The sequence below is a fragment of the Hypanus sabinus genome, chromosome 3, assembly GCF_030144855.1.
Source record: "Hypanus sabinus isolate sHypSab1 chromosome 3, sHypSab1.hap1, whole genome shotgun sequence".
Taxonomy (NCBI): Eukaryota; Metazoa; Chordata; class Chondrichthyes; order Myliobatiformes; family Dasyatidae; genus Hypanus; species Hypanus sabinus.
The window spans coordinates 10,845,889-10,865,005 of NC_082708.1; the positions used below are offsets into that span (position 1 = coordinate 10,845,889).

At 45.9% G+C, this 19,117-nt stretch overlaps 1 protein-coding gene across 4 annotated transcripts in view; it reads right to left on the reverse strand.

Moving 5' to 3' along the window:
• The window catches only part of gdpd4a (glycerophosphodiester phosphodiesterase domain containing 4a), a 143,683-nt gene that overhangs the window by 79,892 nt on the left and 44,674 nt on the right, over nt 1-19,117 (reverse strand). For 3 of the 4 annotated variants that reach the window (XM_059963730.1, XM_059963731.1, XM_059963733.1), the window contains one exon: nt 18,298-18,538. The gene's annotated coding sequence lies outside the window, so the exon portion shown is untranslated. Of the gene's footprint in view, nt 1-3,229; nt 3,392-18,297; nt 18,539-19,117 lie in introns of those variants that run through there. The other variant, XM_059963732.1, reaches the window with a different exon arrangement.

A 19,117-nucleotide genomic window follows, 5' to 3' on the forward strand; every position in this document is an offset into this window, starting at 1 on the left:
TTCTAGGCAGTTTCTAGAGTAGGTTACATGGTCGGCGCAACATTTTGGACCGAAGGGCCTGTAATGTGTTGTAGATTTCTATGTTCTATGTTTGCTCGCGGAATGAATGCAGGAGTGGGGGCTCTAGTTTCCGTCCACAGTCCAAAGACATACCGGCTGGGTTAATTGGTCATTGTAAATTGCCCCCGATTAGTTTAGGGTTTACAGGGCGGCATGGCTCAATGGGTGTGCTCAGCTTTGTATTGCTAAATAAAGACCCGCTTCTCAATAACTGTCGCAAGAAAGCAGCATCCATCATCAAGGACCCCACCATCTATGCTCTCTTCTCACTACTGCCATCAGGAAGGAGGTGCAGGAGCCTCAGGACCACTGCTCCCTCCCTCTAATCTAAGCTGTCAGGCACGCAGCCACACAGTAACTGAAATACCCCCACGCACATGGCCTTTGTTACCTCGCAGCTAGAATGAAGACAGACAAGAAAACTTTACGAATCGTGAGAGATTTCCTCTGTTCTACTGTATTTCATTGTACCCTTCAATTAATAAATAAAATTAGAAGTATGTGACTTTTAAATTTTCAGTTGAAGTATTCACGGCGTGCATATCGCAAGAAAAACATTTAGAGAGCAGCAATTTTCAGGCCACGTAAACTTCTTCTGTTCAGAGCACAGCTAATCTCATTCCACCGAGATGTAACACTGAGCGTCATTGGAAGTCATTCCTACCTGTGGCCATCAAACTTCACAACTCCTCCCTCAGAGTGTCAGACACCCTGAGCCAATAGGCTGGTCCTGGACTTATTTCCACTTGGCATGATTAACTTATTATTATTTAATTATTTATGGTTTTATATTGCTATATTTCTTCACTATTCTTGGTTGGTGCAGCTGTAATGAAACCGAATTTCCCTCGGGATCAATAAAGTACATCTGTCTGTCTGTCTGTAATTTTAAAAATCCAGAGGGACGTTGCTCAGTGCCACAGCACCAAGTTCAGGAGCTGGTATCACCATTCAACCATCAGGCTCCTGACCCAGCCAGGAGAACTTCACTCTCCTCAGCACTGAACAATTCCACAACTATGGACTCACTTTCAAAGACTCTACAACTTACGTTCTCAATATTTTCTATTTTCATTTGCACAATTTATCCTTTTCTGCACATTGTTTGTCTTTGTTTACGTTTTTCATGATAATGTTTTTCATAAATTCTATTGCATTTCTTTTTTCCCCTGTAGATGCCTGCAGGAAAATGAACTTCAAGATAGTCTATTGTATCACATACGTACTTTGGCAATAAATTTAATTTGACTTGCTCTAATTATTGGGCTGGTACTAGGAGAGGTGAGACTTGGACCCTATGGGGGCAGGGCAGAGAAGGATGAGGTGAGGGGGGGTGCAAGGGAACCAGATGGAGGTGCAATGAGTACAGACTGGAAATAATATTTCCTCTTCACTGATAATCAACACTGGTGCTTCACTGGCTACTCCCGGAATAGCTCACTGCTCTACTCTCTCTAAACTCATGACTGTGTGGCTTGACACAGCTCAAATGCCATCTGTAAATTTGCTGATGACACAACTGTTATTGGCAGAATCCCAGATGGTGACAAGGAGGCGTACAGGAGTGAGATAGATCAGTTGGTTGAGTAGTGTCACGATCACCTTGCACTCAACATCGGTAAGACCAAGGAATTGATTGTGGATTTCAGGAAGGAGAAGTCAAGGGAACACACTCCAGTCCTCGTTGAGGGAACAGCAGTAGAAAGGGTGAGCAGTTTCAAGTTCCTTGGTGTCAACATTTCTGAAGATTTATCCTGGGCCCAACATATTGATGAAATTATGTAGAAGGCATGTGACTGGTTATATTTTATTAGGAGCTTGAGGAGAATTGGTATGTCACCAAAGACTAGCAAATTTCTACAGATGTTCCATGGGGAGCATCATAACTGACTGCATCACTGTCTGGTACAGAGGGACCACTGCACAGAATCAGAAAAAGCTGCAGAGAGTTGCAAACTCAGACAAGTCCATCAAGGGCACTATCCTCCCCAACATCAAGGACATCCCCATCATGCCCTCTTCTCATTGCTTCCATTAGGGATGAAGTACAGGAGCCTGAAGACACACACTGAATGTTTTAGAAACAGCTTCTTCCCCTCCCCATCAGATTTCCAAATGGACAACAAACCCATGTCCACAGCCTCTGTACTTTTGCTCTTTTTTCTCTTTGTGCTGGTAAATAGGATTAGTGCAGATCACAGTATGTGATAGGTACATTAATCGCAATTATTTGTGTGTGTGTGTGTGTGTGCACACGTGAATGTGAGAGAGAGAGAGAGAGATTATATATATATATCTTTGAGGACTATATCGTCATCAAAGATCTCACCATTAAAGGAGTGAACATCATCGTCAGATTCTGATGGACAACCGAAGGAGGAGTGTGTGAGAGTGTGTGAATGTGTCAAGTCAAGTCGCTTTTTAATTGTCATTTTGACCATAAACTGCTGGTACAGTACACAGTAAAAATGAAACAACGTTCCTCCAGGACCCTGGTGCTACATGAAACAACACAAAACTACACTAGACTACAGACCTACACAGGACAAAGTGCACAAAACAGTGCAGGCAGTACAATAATTAATTAATAATAAACAAGATCTTAGGCACAATAGAGGACAAATTTCAATATAATAATAAATGATGTAGATGTCAGTCTAGACTCTGGGTATTGAGGAGTCTGGTGGCTTGGGGGAAGAACTTGCTGCACTGTGTGTGTGTGTGTGTGTCTGTGTGTGTGTGTGTGTGTGTGTGTGTGTGTGTGTGTGTGTGTGTGTGTGTGTGTGTGTGTCTGTGTGTGTGTGTGTGTGTGTGTGTGTGTGTGTGTGTGTGTGTGTGTCTGTGTGTGTGTGTGTGTGTGTGTGTCTGTGTGTGTGTGTCTGTGTGTGTGTGTGTGTGTGTGTGTGTGTCTGTGTGTGTGTGTGTGTGTGTGTGTTTCTGAGTGAGAGAGACAGAGAGAGAGACACACACACAGAGGAGTTTGCATGTTCCCCCTTTGACCAGAAATCTGTTTTCCTCCCCCATCCCAAAGACATGTGGGTTACCTGGCGATCAGCATGGACAGAGTGCTGTATTACTCCACAGATCTACGCCAACGATCAGCCAGGTTTGCAAATTCACAATCAAAACTGAGATCAACAGGAGGCAGCGGGAAATGGCAGAAATTTACCTGAGGGATTAGCACCTGGATGCTTGAAATATAATCAGTCAGCACTTCCTACACCGTATAAAATACCTGTTATGGAAATGCATTCACGCTGAAGTTCAATCTAGAACCATTGCACCATTATCTGCGGGAGGTTTGAAGATGCAATTAGTCGCAGCTAGTCAAACGTCCGCTCGATCTCCCTGCGTCGTTACAGCCAATGCTTGTCTCTGAGGGGAAGTTGTCTGTTGACAAGTCAACCAAGTAAACATCTCTGAGGGATGACATCAATTTATAAAGGAGGAAGCAGAACTCTACATTCTGCACACACAGATATCCACTGTACTTCCTCCAAACATCAGGTTTTCAGTTTCATATTAAACCCCAATGACAGTAACGTTGCTAAAATTCTCTGCAAGACAGCCAACAACTTACAGTTAGCAACGCACACAGAACGCTGGAGGAAGTTAGTAGGTCAGGCAACTACAGGAAAATCAAGTTTAATATTACAGGCATATGTCGAGAAATTTGTTTTGCAGCAGCAGTACATTGCAATACACAATAAAAAAACAATAAATTACAATGTGTGTGTCTCTATATATAGAGGTAGTGTCCATTCAGAAATTCGAGGAAGAAGCTATTCCTGAATCACTGAGTGTGTGTCTTCAGGCTCCTGTACCTCCTCCTTGATGGGGGCAGTGAGACAGCCCGTCCTGGGTGATGGGAATATAATGGCTGCCGTGTTTTTGAGGCATTATCTTTTGAAGGCATCCTTGATGCTGAAGAGGCTAGTGACCATGATGGAGCTGGCAGATTTTGCAAATTGCTTCAGCTTTTTCTGATCATAAGCAGTGCCTCCTCTATCCCAGACAGTGATGCAACCAGGTCAGAATGCTCTCCATGGAGCATCTGTAGAAATTTGACAGAGTCTTTGGTGACATACCAAATCCCCTCAAAGCTCCTAATAAAATATAGCCACTCATCTGCCTTCTACATAATTGCATCACTATGTGGGGTGCTGGATAAATCATCAGAGATGTGAGAAACTGAGTTACAGAGAAAGGTTGAACAGGTTAGGACTTTATTCCCTGGAGCGTAGAAGAATGAGGGGAGATATGATAGAGGTGTATAAAATTATGATGGGTATAGACAGAGTGAATGCAAGCAGGCTTTTTCCACGGAGGCTAGGGGAGAAAAAACCAGAGGACATGGATTACGGGTGAAGGGAGAGAAGTTTAAAGGGAACATTAGGAGGGGCTTCTTCACACAGAGTGTGGTGGGAGTGTGGAATGAGCTGCCCGATGAAGTGGTGAATGCGGGCTCACTTTTAACATTTAAGAAAAATTTGGACAGGTACATGGATGAGAGGTGCATGGAGGGATATGGGCCAGGTGCAGGTCAGTGGGAATAGGCAGAAAAATGGTTCGACACAGCCAGGAAGGGCCATTAGGCCTGTTTCTGTGCTGTAATGTTCTATGGTTCTATGTTGACACCTAGGAAAGTGAAACTGCTTGCCCATTCCACTTCTGATCCATTGACGAGAGCTGAACTTCTCAGCTCTGAAGTCCACAAACAATTTCTCGGTCGAGAGCTAGGTTGTCGTTGCGACACCACTCAACCAGCTGATCCACCTCAGCCCCATGTGTTTCCTCGTCACCAAACTTACAAATGGAGACTGAGCTGTGCCTAGCCACACAGACAGCGTAGAGCAGTGTGCTAAGCACATACCTTTGAGATGAGCCAGCGCTGACAGTCAATGAGGAGGAGATGCTATTTCTGATCCACACAGACTGGTCTCTCGGCGAGGAAGTCAAGTATCCAGTTGCAGAGGGAGTTACAGAGGATCAAGTTCTAGAGCTTGTTGATTAGGACGGAGGGCACAATGCTGATGAATGCTGAACCGTAATCAATACACAGCAGCCTGACGTAGGGATTGTTGTTGTCCATGTAATCCAAGACCAAGTAGAGAGCCAGTGACAGAGGTGTATAAGATATCAGAGGCATTGATCATGTGGATAGTCAGAGGCTTTTTCCCCCAGGGCTGAAATAGCTAACACAAGAGGGCACAGTTTTAAGGTGCTTGGAAATAGGGACAGAGGAGATGTCAGGGGTGTTTTACGCAGAGATTGGTGAGTGTGTGAAAGGGGCTGCGGGCAACGATGGTGGCGCCTTAAACGATAGGGTCTTTTAAGAGACTCCTGGATGGCTACATGGAGTTTAGAAAAATAGAGGGTCATGGGTAAAGCCCAGGTATTTCTAAGGTAGGGACCTGTTTGGTGGGCTGAAGGGCCTGTATTGCACTGTATGTTTTCTATGTTTCTATGTTCCTACAATAGACCTGTTGTGGTGATAAGCAAATTGCCTTGAGTTCAGGTCTATAGATGCGTGGTGGAAAATTTGCGTAACTTGGCTGCATCACAGCGGGTTTAGAAACAACAACGTCCCTGAATAGAAAATCCTACAAAAAGTAGTGGATACAGCCCAGTCCATCAGGTGTAAAGCTCTCCACACCATTGAGCACATCTATATGAAGCTCCTTTGCAGAAAAGCAACACAGATTATCAGGGACCCCTCCACCCAAGCCATATTCTGTTCTCACTGCTGCCATCAGGAAGAAGGTACAGGAGCCTCAGGACTCACACCACCAGGTTCAGGGACAGTTATTACCCCTCAATCATCAGGCTCTTGAACCAAAAGGGATAACTTCACTTGCCCCATCATTGAACTGTTCCCACGACCTATGAACTCACTTTCAAGGACTCTTCATCTCATGTTCTTGATGTCAATTGTTTATTTTTTTTAATTTTGTATTTGCAGATGTTACTGCCTTTTGCACATTGGTTGTTTGTCCGTCCTGTTGGGTGCATTCATTCATTAATTCTAGTTTGTTACTGTGTATGCCCACAAGAAAACAAATCTCATGCTTGTGTATGGTGACTCATATATATATATATATATATAATTTATGTTTCAAACCTTTGCTTTGAAACATTTAAGAGTTTCAATGTAATCATATTGTCAGTGTCTCAAGTTGCAACACTGGTACAAATTGTAACAATAAACACAGAATGGAAGTCAGAGGCTCATTGTTAATAAACCCACAGCTTGCCGAACGCGAGTTACAAAAAGTGCATTTTAAGTGCTGCACAGTTTTCGGGGTACGTAACAATTTCCTACACAGAGCAATGGAGGGTCCACGTGGCTGTAAACATAAAAAAAAGTTGGAATGTTGAATTGGAGGCGATGTCAGAGGCAGGATTTTTTACTCAGAGAGTGGAAACGCACTGCCAGGAGTGATGATAGAGGCGGGCTGCGTGGGGGAAGGGGGGTCGCGGGCTGCGTGGGGGGAAGGGGGTCGCGGGCTGCGTGGGGGGAAGGGGGTCGCGGGCTGCGTGGGGGGAAGGGGGTCGCGGGCTGCGTGGGGGAAGGGGGTCGCGGGCTGCGTGGGGGAAGGGGGTCGCGGGCTGCGTGGGGGAAGGGGGTCGCGGGCTGCGTGGGGGAAGGGGGTCGCGGGCTGCGTGGGGGAAGGGGGTCGCGGGCTGCGTGGGGGAAGGGGGTCGCGGGCTGCGTGGGGGAAGGGGGTCGCAGGCTGCGTAGTGGAGGTTTAGATGTGATGTGGGGTCACAGAAGGCTTCAGGGGAGATGTCACTGGTGCACCACGGTAGTATAGCAGGTAGTGAGATGATGTTAGAGTTTGGTGTTCAATACCAGCGCTGATCTGTAAGGAGTCTCTGTCCATCCTCCATGTGCTCTGGTTGCCTCCTACAGATGAAAGATGTAATGCACAAGCAACTGGTCGTTGTAAATTGTCCTGTGATTAGGTTTGGGTTACTCGGGGTTCTGGGGTTGCTGAGATGGTGTGGCTCGATTGGCCAGGAATGCCTACTCTGCATTGTAACACTAGACAAGTAGGTAAATATCAGAGGTACATTTTTTTTAAACATAGAGAGTAGTAAAGTGCATGAAACAAACTACCGGGGTGGTGATAGAAACTCATAGAATTGGGGGATTTAAGTGACTCTTAGATAGGCACATGGATGAAAGAAAAATGGAGAGAAGGGTTAGATTGATCTTAGATTAGGTTAAAAGGTCGGCGCAACATCGTGGGCCGAAGGGCCTGTACTGTGCTGTAATAGTCTATGTTCAATATCGTTTACAATTATTGTAGAAGATAAAGAGAAAAGTGGAGAGTTATGGACTGTGTAGGAGGGAAGGTTTAGATCAATCATGGTGCTGGTTCATAAAGGTCAGCACAAAATCATGGGCAGAAGGGCCTGTAAAGTACTATACTGTTCTTCATTCAATCTTGTAACCAGGGAGGGTGGGCAGGCATGCTTAACTGGTCACAGAATCCTGGTTCGCAGCTGCCACCATCCCTCAGCTGGTGAATCAGCTCCTTGAATCTGAATTACGTGGGGATGAGTCAGTAGAAAGAGCAGGGCTACAGAATGTGTTTGTTGCAGGGTCACAGTTTTAATCCGGATCCACAGCAGGTGGTGAGTGAAACACACAGAGCAGCTTCAACAACACTCAGAAACCTTGACACTAGAAGTTCAAGTTTAATTGTCATTCAAACATAATGCAGCCAAACGAAACAGAAACAGCGTTCCTCTGGAGCCAAGGTGCAAAATGCTGTACCAACAGCGCACAGCACACATAGTTATGATAGCAGAAAAAACATACAGTCACAAAAAAATAATACAGCCCATGAATGGAATGGCCTGTGGATTGATGGTGTATGGGATGGTGTCCTGGTCTATCTTGTCTTCCATCGAGCGAACACTGGAGTGCAGCACCGATAGAAGGGGCCATAGCAAAGCTGAAGACATAGCAGAAACACATACAAAATGCCTGAGGAACGCAGCAGGCCAGGCAGCATCTATGGAGGGAAATGAACAGTTGATTTTTCAGGCTGAGGCACTGTATCAGCCCATTGAGACTGCTCTACCATTAAGGCTGTTTTAACATCCCTTTCAACCCCATTCTCCTGCCTTCTCCCCGTAACCCAGTAAGTAATCAAGAACCTACCAACCTCTGCATTAAATATATCCAATGACTTGGCCTCCAAAGCCATTCATGGCAATGAATTCCACAGATTCACCGCCATCTGGCAAAAAGAGATCGCCTTTTATTCTGAGGCTGTCTCCTCCAGTCCTAGACTCCCCTACCATAGGCAACGTCCTCTCCACATCCACTCTATCTAGCTTTTCAATATTCAGCAGGTTTCAATGAGATTCTTCCCCAACCCCCCGCCTCCCCATTCTTTGAAACTCCAATGAGTACAGGTCCAGAGCTATCAAACACTCCTCATTCTCTAACCCTCTCATTCCCAGGATCATTCTCATAAAATTCCCCTGGACCCTCTCCAATGTCAGCACATACTTTCTTAGATAAGGGGCCCAAAACCACTCACAGTATGCCAAGTGTGGGCTGACCAATGTCTTACAAAGCATCAGCATTATATCCCTGCTTTTGTATTCCAGTCTTCTCAAAACAAATACCAACATCGCATTTGCCTTCCTTACTACTGACTCAACCAGCAAGTTAACCTTTAGGGAATACTGAACTAGGACTCCCTAGTCCCAAGATGTTGCCGGGACTTGAGGACCCGAGTTCTCGGGAAAGGGTGAATTGGTAAGGACATTATTCCCAGGAGCATAGGACAATGAGGGGAGATTTGACAGAGGTATACAAAATTGGGGCTGGCTGCTGGTGTAGTGGTGTCAGCACTGGACTTCAAGGCAGATGGTCCTGAGTTCAAACCCAGCAGGTCCCAACCAGTATCCGCGCAGAAGAAAGACCTGGCAATCTACTTCCGTATCTTGCCCTGAAAACACTAAGGACCCCTATGGTCCACGAGATCACAGAGTGGGACTCGACTAAACAACTGAACAACAAATACAAAATTGAGGGGTAGGGAAAATGCAAGCAGGCTTTTTCCCCTGAACTTGAGTGAGGCTTGAACTACAGACCTTAGGTTGAGGGTAAATGGTGAAATACTTAAGGGGGAAACTGAAGGGGAATTTCTTTCACTCAAGGGTGTTGCAAGTGTGGAATGATCTGCCAAAGGAAGTGGTGGATGAGGCTGTGATTGCAACATTTAAGAGAAGTTTGGATTGCTACATGGGTAGGAGGGGTATGGAGGGTTATGGTCTGAGTTGGAAATGCAACATGCAGTAGACACTCTGCTTCTGCCCACAGTGAGTTCCTGCCTGAATCACTGCAAATTGCAAATCAAACACTCCCACGCAGCACTTAAAGAAACGGTACTATGGTAATCCAGTCTACGGTTCTCAGCTGCACCGTCTCCAGCCTTCCTTCAGGCACCTTAAGGGGAATGCAATTTCATTTCCAACAAGTGCAAATCAAATCATAATTTCACCTGATTTACAAACAGAATTAACTATTGCAATGCATTAGTATACTGATCAGACAGTGGGTAAAGATCTATCAGATAAAAAGCATTCTGCCACAGTCCCTGTGACAAATCTTGAGTCTCCAGTCCTTGCCATCGTCTACATAGAAGTCCGTGTTCTCCTTTTAGGACGCTTTGCTTCGTGGTAATGGTCCATGGCATAACAAAGGTTGGGAACCCCTGTTTTAGACCATAGAATACTACAGCACAGTACATGCCCTTCAGCCCACAACATTGTGTATAGCACTTAACCTATTCCAAGATCAATCTAATACTTCCCTCCTACGCGGCCCTACACTTTTTTAATCATCCATGTGTCTATCTGACAGTTTCTTAAATGCCCCTAATGTATCTGCCTCTATGGTCTCAATACCCAAGGTGTCCAAAGACGTATAGGCTAGTGATAGTAAATTGTAGGCACGCCATGTTGGTACCAGAAACATGACAAGACTTGCGGGCTATCCCAGCACATCCTCACACTGTGTTGGTTGCTGATGCTAGTGATGTATTTGACTGTACGTTTCAAAGCACATGTGACAAATAAAGCTCATCTTTCGTCTTTACTGATGGATGGATGGCAGGCAGGCAAAACTAAAGCTCGTCGCTGTGTCTTGGTACTTTTGCAGGCTTTTTCTCCTCAGACAGGCTGAGGCTAGAACTAGAGGTCACAGGTTAATGGTGAAAGACGAAATGTTTAAGTGGAACCCGAGGAGGAGCTTCTTCACTCAGAAGGTGGTGTAAGTGTGGAATGAGCTGCCAGCAGAAGAGGTGGATGGGGGTTCAATTTCAGTATGTAAGAGATGTTGGGATAGATACATGAATGGGAGAGGAATGGAGGACTATGGTCCAGTCTATTCTCTCCCACCAGATTCTTTCTTCTTCAACTCTTCACATTTTCCACCCATCACCTCCCAACTTCTCACTTCATCCCCCCCCCACCCACCTTTTCCCTCACCTGGTCTCACCTATCACCTACCAGTTTGTACTCCTTCCCCCTCCCCCCAACTTCTTACCTTGGCTTCTTCCACCTCCCCCCCATTTCCTTTCCAGTCCTGATGAAGAATCTTGTCCTGAAAATTGGAGAGCTTATTCCTTCAATCAGCTTAATATGATGTCCCACCTGTATTAACCATTCCATCTTGGGAAAAAAATCTATCTATTCACTCGATCTATGCCTCTTTTCTCATACATCTCTCTCAAATATCCTCTTATCCTTTGCTCCAAAGTTTCCTCAAGTTTTTCTCAACAAGACATGCTCTCTAAACCAGGGAGCATCATGGTGAACATCCTCTGCACCCTCTCTAAAGACTATGCATCTTTCCTATAATGAGGTGACCAGAGATGAACTCAATACTCTAAGTGTTGTCTAACCAGAGTTTTATAGAGCTGCAATATTACTTTGTGGCTTTTGAAATCAATCCCCTGATTAATGAAGGCCAACACCTTCTTAACAAATCCTATCAACTTTCATATCAACTGTGAGGAAACTATGGACATGGACTCCAAGATCTCTCTGTTCCTCCACACTGCTCAGAATCCTGCCGTTAACTCTGTATTCGGCCTTCATGTTTGACCTTCCAAAGTGAATCACTTCAAACTTTTCCACATTATGTTCTGTGTGTTGTGTGTATCATGTGCTTGGGTTGCTGCTGTAAGCAGTTTCCATTGTATCTATACCTCATTGTACTTGTGAAAGTTACAATTGGACTTCATCAGTGAAGAGTGAGCTGCCGTTTTCTACAGCACGCACACAAGAGAAGTGCTTTTGACAAGATCATTTGCAACAGGAGTGGGCTATTTGCCAACTTCAGTCTGCTCTCCCGTTCCACTGGTTCACATCTGATTAATGCCAGCTCTACTTACACAACCCACTACGCCTCTAGCACTTTAGAGGCTTCTTCGGCACGTCATCTAAAACTTCGACAGACATCTATAGATTCACAGTGGAAGGGTATCCCAACTGGTTGCACCACCAACTGATATGGAAACGCCAATGCTGAGGAATGGAAAAGCTACAGAAAGTGGTGGATACACAGCCCATCATTGTATTTTCCTGTGAATGCCGCAAGAAAATGTATCTCAAGGTAGTTATGGTAATATATAAGAACTTTGTACTTTGAAATGCAGAGAAAGTTTCACTTCAGGAATGTCCACACAGGACCACAGAGTCCCCTTCAGCAGAAGGCTGAACGCTGGTGTCACTCAGAGATTGTGACACTGCACCTGACTGCTAAGTCAAAGTACATTTTTTTTTTTATCAGAGTGCCATAAAATACCTTGAGTTTCATTTTCTTGCAGGATTTACAGGAAAAGGGTGGCAGGGTAGGGATGCATCTCCACCAGGGGAGGTGTAGTGTGGTCCTTCCCTCCAGTAGCCTGCAGGCAAAGCCCTCCCCATCATTGTGCATTCCTACACGGAGCCCTGCCACTAGAAAACAGCAGGGACCCCCACCATCCAGAACATGTTCTATTTTTGTTACCACCATCGGGAAGGAAGTACAGCCTTAAGTCCCACACCACCAGGTTCAGAAACAGTTATTACCCCTCAACCATCAGGCTCCTGAACCAGTGTGGAAAACTTCACTCACCTCAACACCAAACTGATTCCATAACCTATGGACTCAACTGTACTCAACAACTCATGTCCTCAGAATTATTTTTTATTATTGTCTTCTTCTTCACATTGGTTGTTTGTCAAGTCTTTGAAAATGTATAGTCTTCCATAAGTTATATTTTTTTTAAACTTTCCTGTAAGTCATCATCATTACGTGCCATGTCATATGGCGTGGGCAGTCACGGGTTTTCTGTCACCACGACTGGTCTTGGCAAATCTTTCGACAGAAGTGGTTTACCATTGCCTTCTTCTGGGCAGTGTCTTTACAAGACGGGTGACCCCAGCCATTATCAATACCCTTTAGAGATTGTCTGCCTGGTGCCAGTGGTCTTGTGATATGCACCAGCTGCTCATATGACTATCCACCATGGCTTCACATGACCCTGATCTGGGGGCTAAGCAGGTGCTCCACCTTGCCCAGGGGAGACCTGCAGGCTACTGGAGGAGGGAAGGACCACACTACACCTCCCCTGGTAGAGACGCATCCCCACCCCACCACCCTTTTCCTGCAAATCCTGCAGGAAAATGAAACTCAAGGTATTTTATGGCACTCTGATAAAAAAAATGTACTTTGACTTAGCAGTCAGGTGCAGTCTCACAATCTCTGAGTGACCCTAGCATTCAGCCTTCTGCTGAAGGGGACTCTGTGGTCCTGTGTGGACATTCCTGAAGTGAAACTTTTTCTGCATTTCAAAGTACAAAGTTCTTATATATTACCATAACTACCTGAGATACATTTTCTTGCAGGCATTCACAGGAAAATACAAATACAATAGAATTTTACTAAAAACTATAAAAAACAAAGACTGATGAAGAACCAATGTGCAAAAGGAAACAAACTGTTTCCAAATAAAAATAATACTGAGAATGTGAGCTGCTGAGGCCTTGAAAACAGCTGCATGAGTCATAGAATCAATTCAGAGTGGTGGTGAATGAAGTTATCCATGTCGGTTCAGGACCCTGATGGTTGAAGGGTAATAACTGCTCCTAAACCTGGCGGTGGGGTATCTAAGGTTACTTACTGAACCTCCTGCCCGATGGTAGTAGCAAGAAGAGAGTGTGGGTTGGATTAACAGGGGATACTTCTGAATCTTTTTGAAACTCTAAGCAACTCAATCAAATCAGTCACATTGAAAGATTAAGCAAGCTCTTTCTCTTCGGAGTGAAGGAGGATGTGAGGGGTATAAGATGATAAGAGGCACAGGCAGCATGAACAACCAGCCAGTGCCTTTTGCCCCAGGGTGGCAATGGCTAATAGTAGAGGGCATCCTTTTAAGCTGATTGGAGGGAAGTTTCATGGCGCTGACAGACATAGAATTTTTTCTCCCAAACCAAATGTGGAACGCCCTGCCGGGGACGGTGGTAGAGGCAGATTCATTAGATGCGATTAAGAAACTCTTAGATAAGCATATGGATAAAAAGAAAACAGTGCCTATGTGGGAGGGAAGGGTGAGTAGATTAAACTAAGCTTTAGAGGTGGGTATTATAACAATGTTTAAGAGATATCTAGACAAGTACATGGAAAGGTTTAGAGCAAGGGTTCCCATCCTGGAGTCCACGGACCCCTTGCTTAATGGTATTGGTCTATGGCATAAAAAGGGTTGGAAACCCCTCGTTTAGAGGGATATGGCCAAACACAGACCACAGGACCAGCTGGTTTGACAATTTGGTCGGAATAGGTGGATTGGGCTGGTTAACTCTATGATTCTTGGTAAGGTGGCTGACCATGGTTCTCTACCCAGGACAGGAAAAATCTAAAACTAAAAGGAAATGGTTTCAATTGAGGAGGGAACTATTTAAAGAGCAGCAACCCACACAAAATTCTGGAGGAACTCAACAGATCAGGCAGCACCTATGAAGAGCAGTAGCAGTCGATACTTCAGGCCGAGACTCTTCATCAGCCTGAAGAGGTAAGAAGCCAGACTAAGGGTGGTGGGGGGAGAATCATCAGGTCTTACCTATCTGCACTCCTTCCCTCCCTCCATCAACACCTCCTTATTCTGGCTTCTGCTCCCCTCCTTTCCAGTCCTGATGAAGGTTCTCAGCCCAAAACATCAACTGTTTATTCCCCTCCATAGATGCTGCCTGACTTGAAGAATTCCTCCAGCATTTTCTGTGTGTTGTTCAAGATTTTCAGCATCTGCAGAATCTATTTAAAGGGGATCTGAGAGGCAATTTTTTCACACAATGGAAGTGGAGAGCAAGCTGCCAGAGGAGGTGGTTGAGCAGATAAAATTACAATGTTTAACAGGCACTTGTACATGTAAAAGGATAGGAAAGTTTTGAAGGAATGGGGGCCAAACATGGGCAAATGAAGGCATCTTGGACAGAATGGACTAGTTAGCCCTAAGGGCCTGTTCCCCTGCCTGTATAACTCTCTCAAGATTCTACCCTTGCCCAGAGGCCGATCTTTTCACTAAAACTGCCGGAACGCCCTGGCTAGCTCTGAAGTAAAGTTGCCACTGGATGACAACTTGTGCAGGATGACAGCCAACTGATGCATAAGAAGATCCCACAAGCACAAAGATACCCCTAGATTGCTGTTGGTGGGAGTCTATTGAGTACACATTCCATGTGGCAAAGTGGTTAAGGCTTTGGGCTGGTAATCTGAAGGTCGTTAGTTCGAGTCTCAGCCGAGGCAGTGTGTGTGTCCTTGAGCAAGGCACTTCACCACACACTGCTCCTGCACGTTTATAGCCCAGTGGCAGCAGCTGGTGCAGTATGGACAAGACAAGACACACTAAGTAAAGTTGCAGCTTTATAGAACCCTGGTTAGACCGTTCTTGGAGTATTGGCTTCGGTTTTGGTTGCTTCATTATAGGAATGAAGACAGACAGAGTGCGGCGAAGGTTCACCAGGATGCTGCCTGGGTTGGAGAGCATGTCTTATGAGGGAAGGTTGAGTGAGCTTGGGCTTTTTCCTCTGGAGAGAAGGAGGATGAGAAGCAACTTAATAGATTTATGTATAGTTATAAGAACCACAGGTAGAGCAGACAGCCAGAGACCTTTGCCCAAGGCAGCAATGGCCAACACAGAGGGTATCCTTTTAAGTTGAGTGGAGTAAGTATAGGGAAGAATGTCAAGGATAGGTGAATTAATGCACGATAGCATAGTGGTTAGTACAATGCTTTACAGTACACATGATCAGGTTTCCTCTCTCGATGGTGCCTTTAAAGAGTTTGTACATTCTCCCTGTGACATTGTGGGTTTCCTCTGGGTGCTCTGGTTTCCTCCCTTAGTCCAAAGATGTTGCATTTGGTCGGTTAATTGGTCATTGTAAATTAGGGTAGGATTAAATCTTGGGATTGCTGTGCGGCACGACTCGAAGAACCAGAAGGGCCTATTCCACGCTGTCTCTCAATAAAATAAAATGTAAAAATTACGCAGAGAGTGGTGGGTGCATGGAATGCATCACTGGCGGGTGGTGGTAGAGGCAGGTACATTAGAGACATTTAAGGAGCTCTTAGATAGGCACATGGATGGTTATGGAGGAAAGGGTTAGATTGATCATGGAGTAGGGCAAGGAGTTAGCACAACATTGAGGTCTGAAGAGCCCGTACTGTGCTGTACACCACCTCCACAGACACTGCCTGGCTTGCTGACTCCTGCAGACAGACGCCTTGTTATACACAACTCCATCCCATTTAACCACACTAACCCTGAACAGCCGCAGGGAATCCCAGCCTTTGCAAACTCTATCGCCATTCTAATTCCAATGTTCCTGGGTCTGTAGCAGCAGTTTGGGAAGGGACTCACCTTTAGGTTTGGGGTATAGAGAGTCTTTCTCCCGGGATTGTGATGCTGAGGATTTAGAAGGCACTGGTGAGGCCTCACCTTGAGTATTGTGAACAGTTTTAGACCCGTCATCTTAGAAAGGATGTGCTGGCATTGGAGAGGGTCCAGAGGAGATTCACAAAGATGATTCCAGCATTGAAAGGGCTATCATATGAGGAACATTTGATGGCTCTGGGTCAGTACTCACTGGAGTTCAGAAGGATGAGGGGGATCTCATTGAAACTTTTCAAATGTTGAAAGGCCTAGATAGAGCAGATATGGAAATTATGTTTCCCATGGTGGGAGGGTCTAGGACAAGAGGGCACAGCCTCAGGTTACAGGGGCACCCTTTCAAAACAGAGATGCAGAGAAATATCTTTAACCAAAGGGTGGTGAATTTGTGGCCACATGCAACTGTGCAGGCCAGGTCGTTGGGTGCATTTAAGGCAGGGATTGATAGGTTCTTGATTGGACATGGCATCAGAGGCTACTGGGAGAAGGCCAGGAACTGGGTTTGAGGAGGAGAAAAAAAAAGGATCAGCCATGATTTAATGGTGGAGCAGACTCAATGGGCCAGATGGCCTAATTCTGCTCCTATGTCTTATTGTCGGGGAAATGGAGATGGCAAGGGCTTAGGTTGAGAGTGGAGAGATTTAATAGAACAATTCTCCTCAGAAGAAGGCTGCTCAGCCCACCCTGCCTGGGCTATCCAACTAAGTTTACAAGTTATAGCAAAAGGTTGGGCAGGCTATGACTTTATTCACAGGGGTGACCTTATTGAGAGGTTTTAGATCATGAGGGTAAATGCAGGGCCTTTTTCCCTGGGTTGGGGAATCAAGAACTAGAGGGCATAGGTTTAAGGTGAGAGAGGCAACTTTTTCACTCAAAGGATTGTCCTTAAATGGAAGAAGGAAGTGGTTGACGCAGGTAGAATGTTTAAGACACTTAGACAAGTCTGTGGATAGGAAAGGTTAAGAGGGATAGGAGCCAAACGTAGACAAATGGGACTAACTTGGTTAGTATGGACCAGATGGGCCAAAGGTCCTGTTTCCCAGCTGTCTGACTGTATAACCTCAAACATTTCTGCTCCTTTCCGCCCTCACAATCTGATACCTTTTCAAATATTTCAATGCAAAAATATACATTCCTAATGAAACATTTTATATGGTACACCTGCACACCTGCTCATTAATGTAAATATCTAATCAACCAGTCATGTGGCAGACATTGTCAAGAGGTTCAGTTGTTGTTCAGACCAAACATCAGAATGGGGAAGAAATGTGATATGAGTGATTTTGACCGTGGAATGATTGTTAGTGCCAGAGGGGGTGGATTGAGTCTTTGAAACTGCTGATTTCCTGGGATTTTCACACACAGCAGTCTCTAGAGTTTACAGAGAATGGTACAGAAAACAAAAAAAAATCAGTGAGTGGCGGTTCTGAGGGGTGAATATCCCTTGTTAATGAGAGACACAACTAGGCTTCTGATGAAGGTTCTTGACCTGAAAAGTTGACTGTTCACTGCCTGACCTGCTGAGTTCCTCCTGCAACGTGTGTATGTTGCTTGGATTTCCAGCATTTGCAGATTTTCTCCTGTTTGTGTTAAGAGAGCAGTCAGAGGAGACGGGCCAGATTGGATCAAGTTGGCAGGAAAGCGACAGTGACTCAAATAACCACGCGTTACAACACGGATGTGTTCTCTAAACGCACGACACGTCGAACCTTGAAGTGGTTGGGCTACAGCGGCAGAAGACCTCGAACCGTACACGCAGCGGACACTTTATTGGGTACAGGAGGTAACTAATAAAGTGGCCCCCGAGTGAAATGTTCTCGCCGGCGTTCGCAGCGTTGCAAAGGGCGGCTGCCTTTCACTCAGAAACACTTGCCACCACGGCCGTTCAACTAGATCTGCGTCAAGTCCACTGACCATCCTGCAACAGCCAACCGCGACAAAAGTTACAGCGAGCCCGCGTGTGTGGTCCCAGAGTCCGCGAAAACACACTGCAGTTGCACTTTCGTGTCCAGCCCAAATGCAAGATTATCTGCCTTTATTTATCCCTGGGTATAAAACTCAACAAGGTACCTGCACCAAACGGCACAGGACGCTTTCTAACCGATGCCCCCTCCCCCAACCAAAGAAAATAAATGTATTTTTAAAAGGGCAACTTTTAAACAGCATCTATATAACAGGTGGGCAATGGACGACACTCCGTTAGGGGGGAACAAAAAAGATTGCAACCAGACGACCGCGTTGTCCATTAAATATACAATTGGTGATTTTAAATACTCACTGTTTCACGATTCCTTTGGCAGATTGTATACAATATAATTGTTGTATCGAAGTTAATCCGACAGCGCTCGGCTAAATAAATACATATCATGTACACAGATCGGGAATTTTCCGCAAAAAAATATGACTAAGTGTGTATATAATCCGGGCGCGCCGGTAGACGGATCCGGTCTGGAACTGACTTTGTCTGTCGGGCGGTTGGAGCGGCGACTGAGCCGGCACTCCGCATCAACCTGAGCTCGCTGTGAAAGTTGGAGAGAGGGGAGGCGGGGCGGGAAGGGGTGGGGAAAGGGATTGGAGGGGGAGGGAGGGGGAGGGGGAATGGGGTAAGAAGGGAGGGAGATGGGGAAGGGGGTAAGAAGGGAGGGAGGGAAGGAGAGGAAGGGGGTAGGGTGGGAAGGAGAGGAAGGGGGTAGGGTGGGAGGGAGGAAGTAGGAAGGGAGGGGGATGGGTGGGAGGGGGAGAAGGATGGGTAGGAAGGGATGGGGAAGGAAGGGAGGGAGTAGGAAGGGAGTGGAGGTGTAGGAAGGTATGGGGTAGGGAAAGGCAAAGGAAAGGGGAGGGGAAGGGGGTAGGAATAGAGGGGGTAGGAAGAGAGGGGGAGGGGATAGGGAGGGCAGAGGAGGAAGGGGGGTAGGAATGGGGGGAGGGGAAGGGGGTAGGAATGGGGGGAGGGGAAGGGGGTAGGAATGGGGGGAGGGGAAGGGGGTAGGAATGGGGGGAGGGGAAGGGGGTAGGAATGGAGGGGGAGGGGAGGAATGGAGGGGGAGGGGAGGAATGGAGGGGAAGGGGGTAGGAATGGAGGGGAAGGGGGTAGGAAT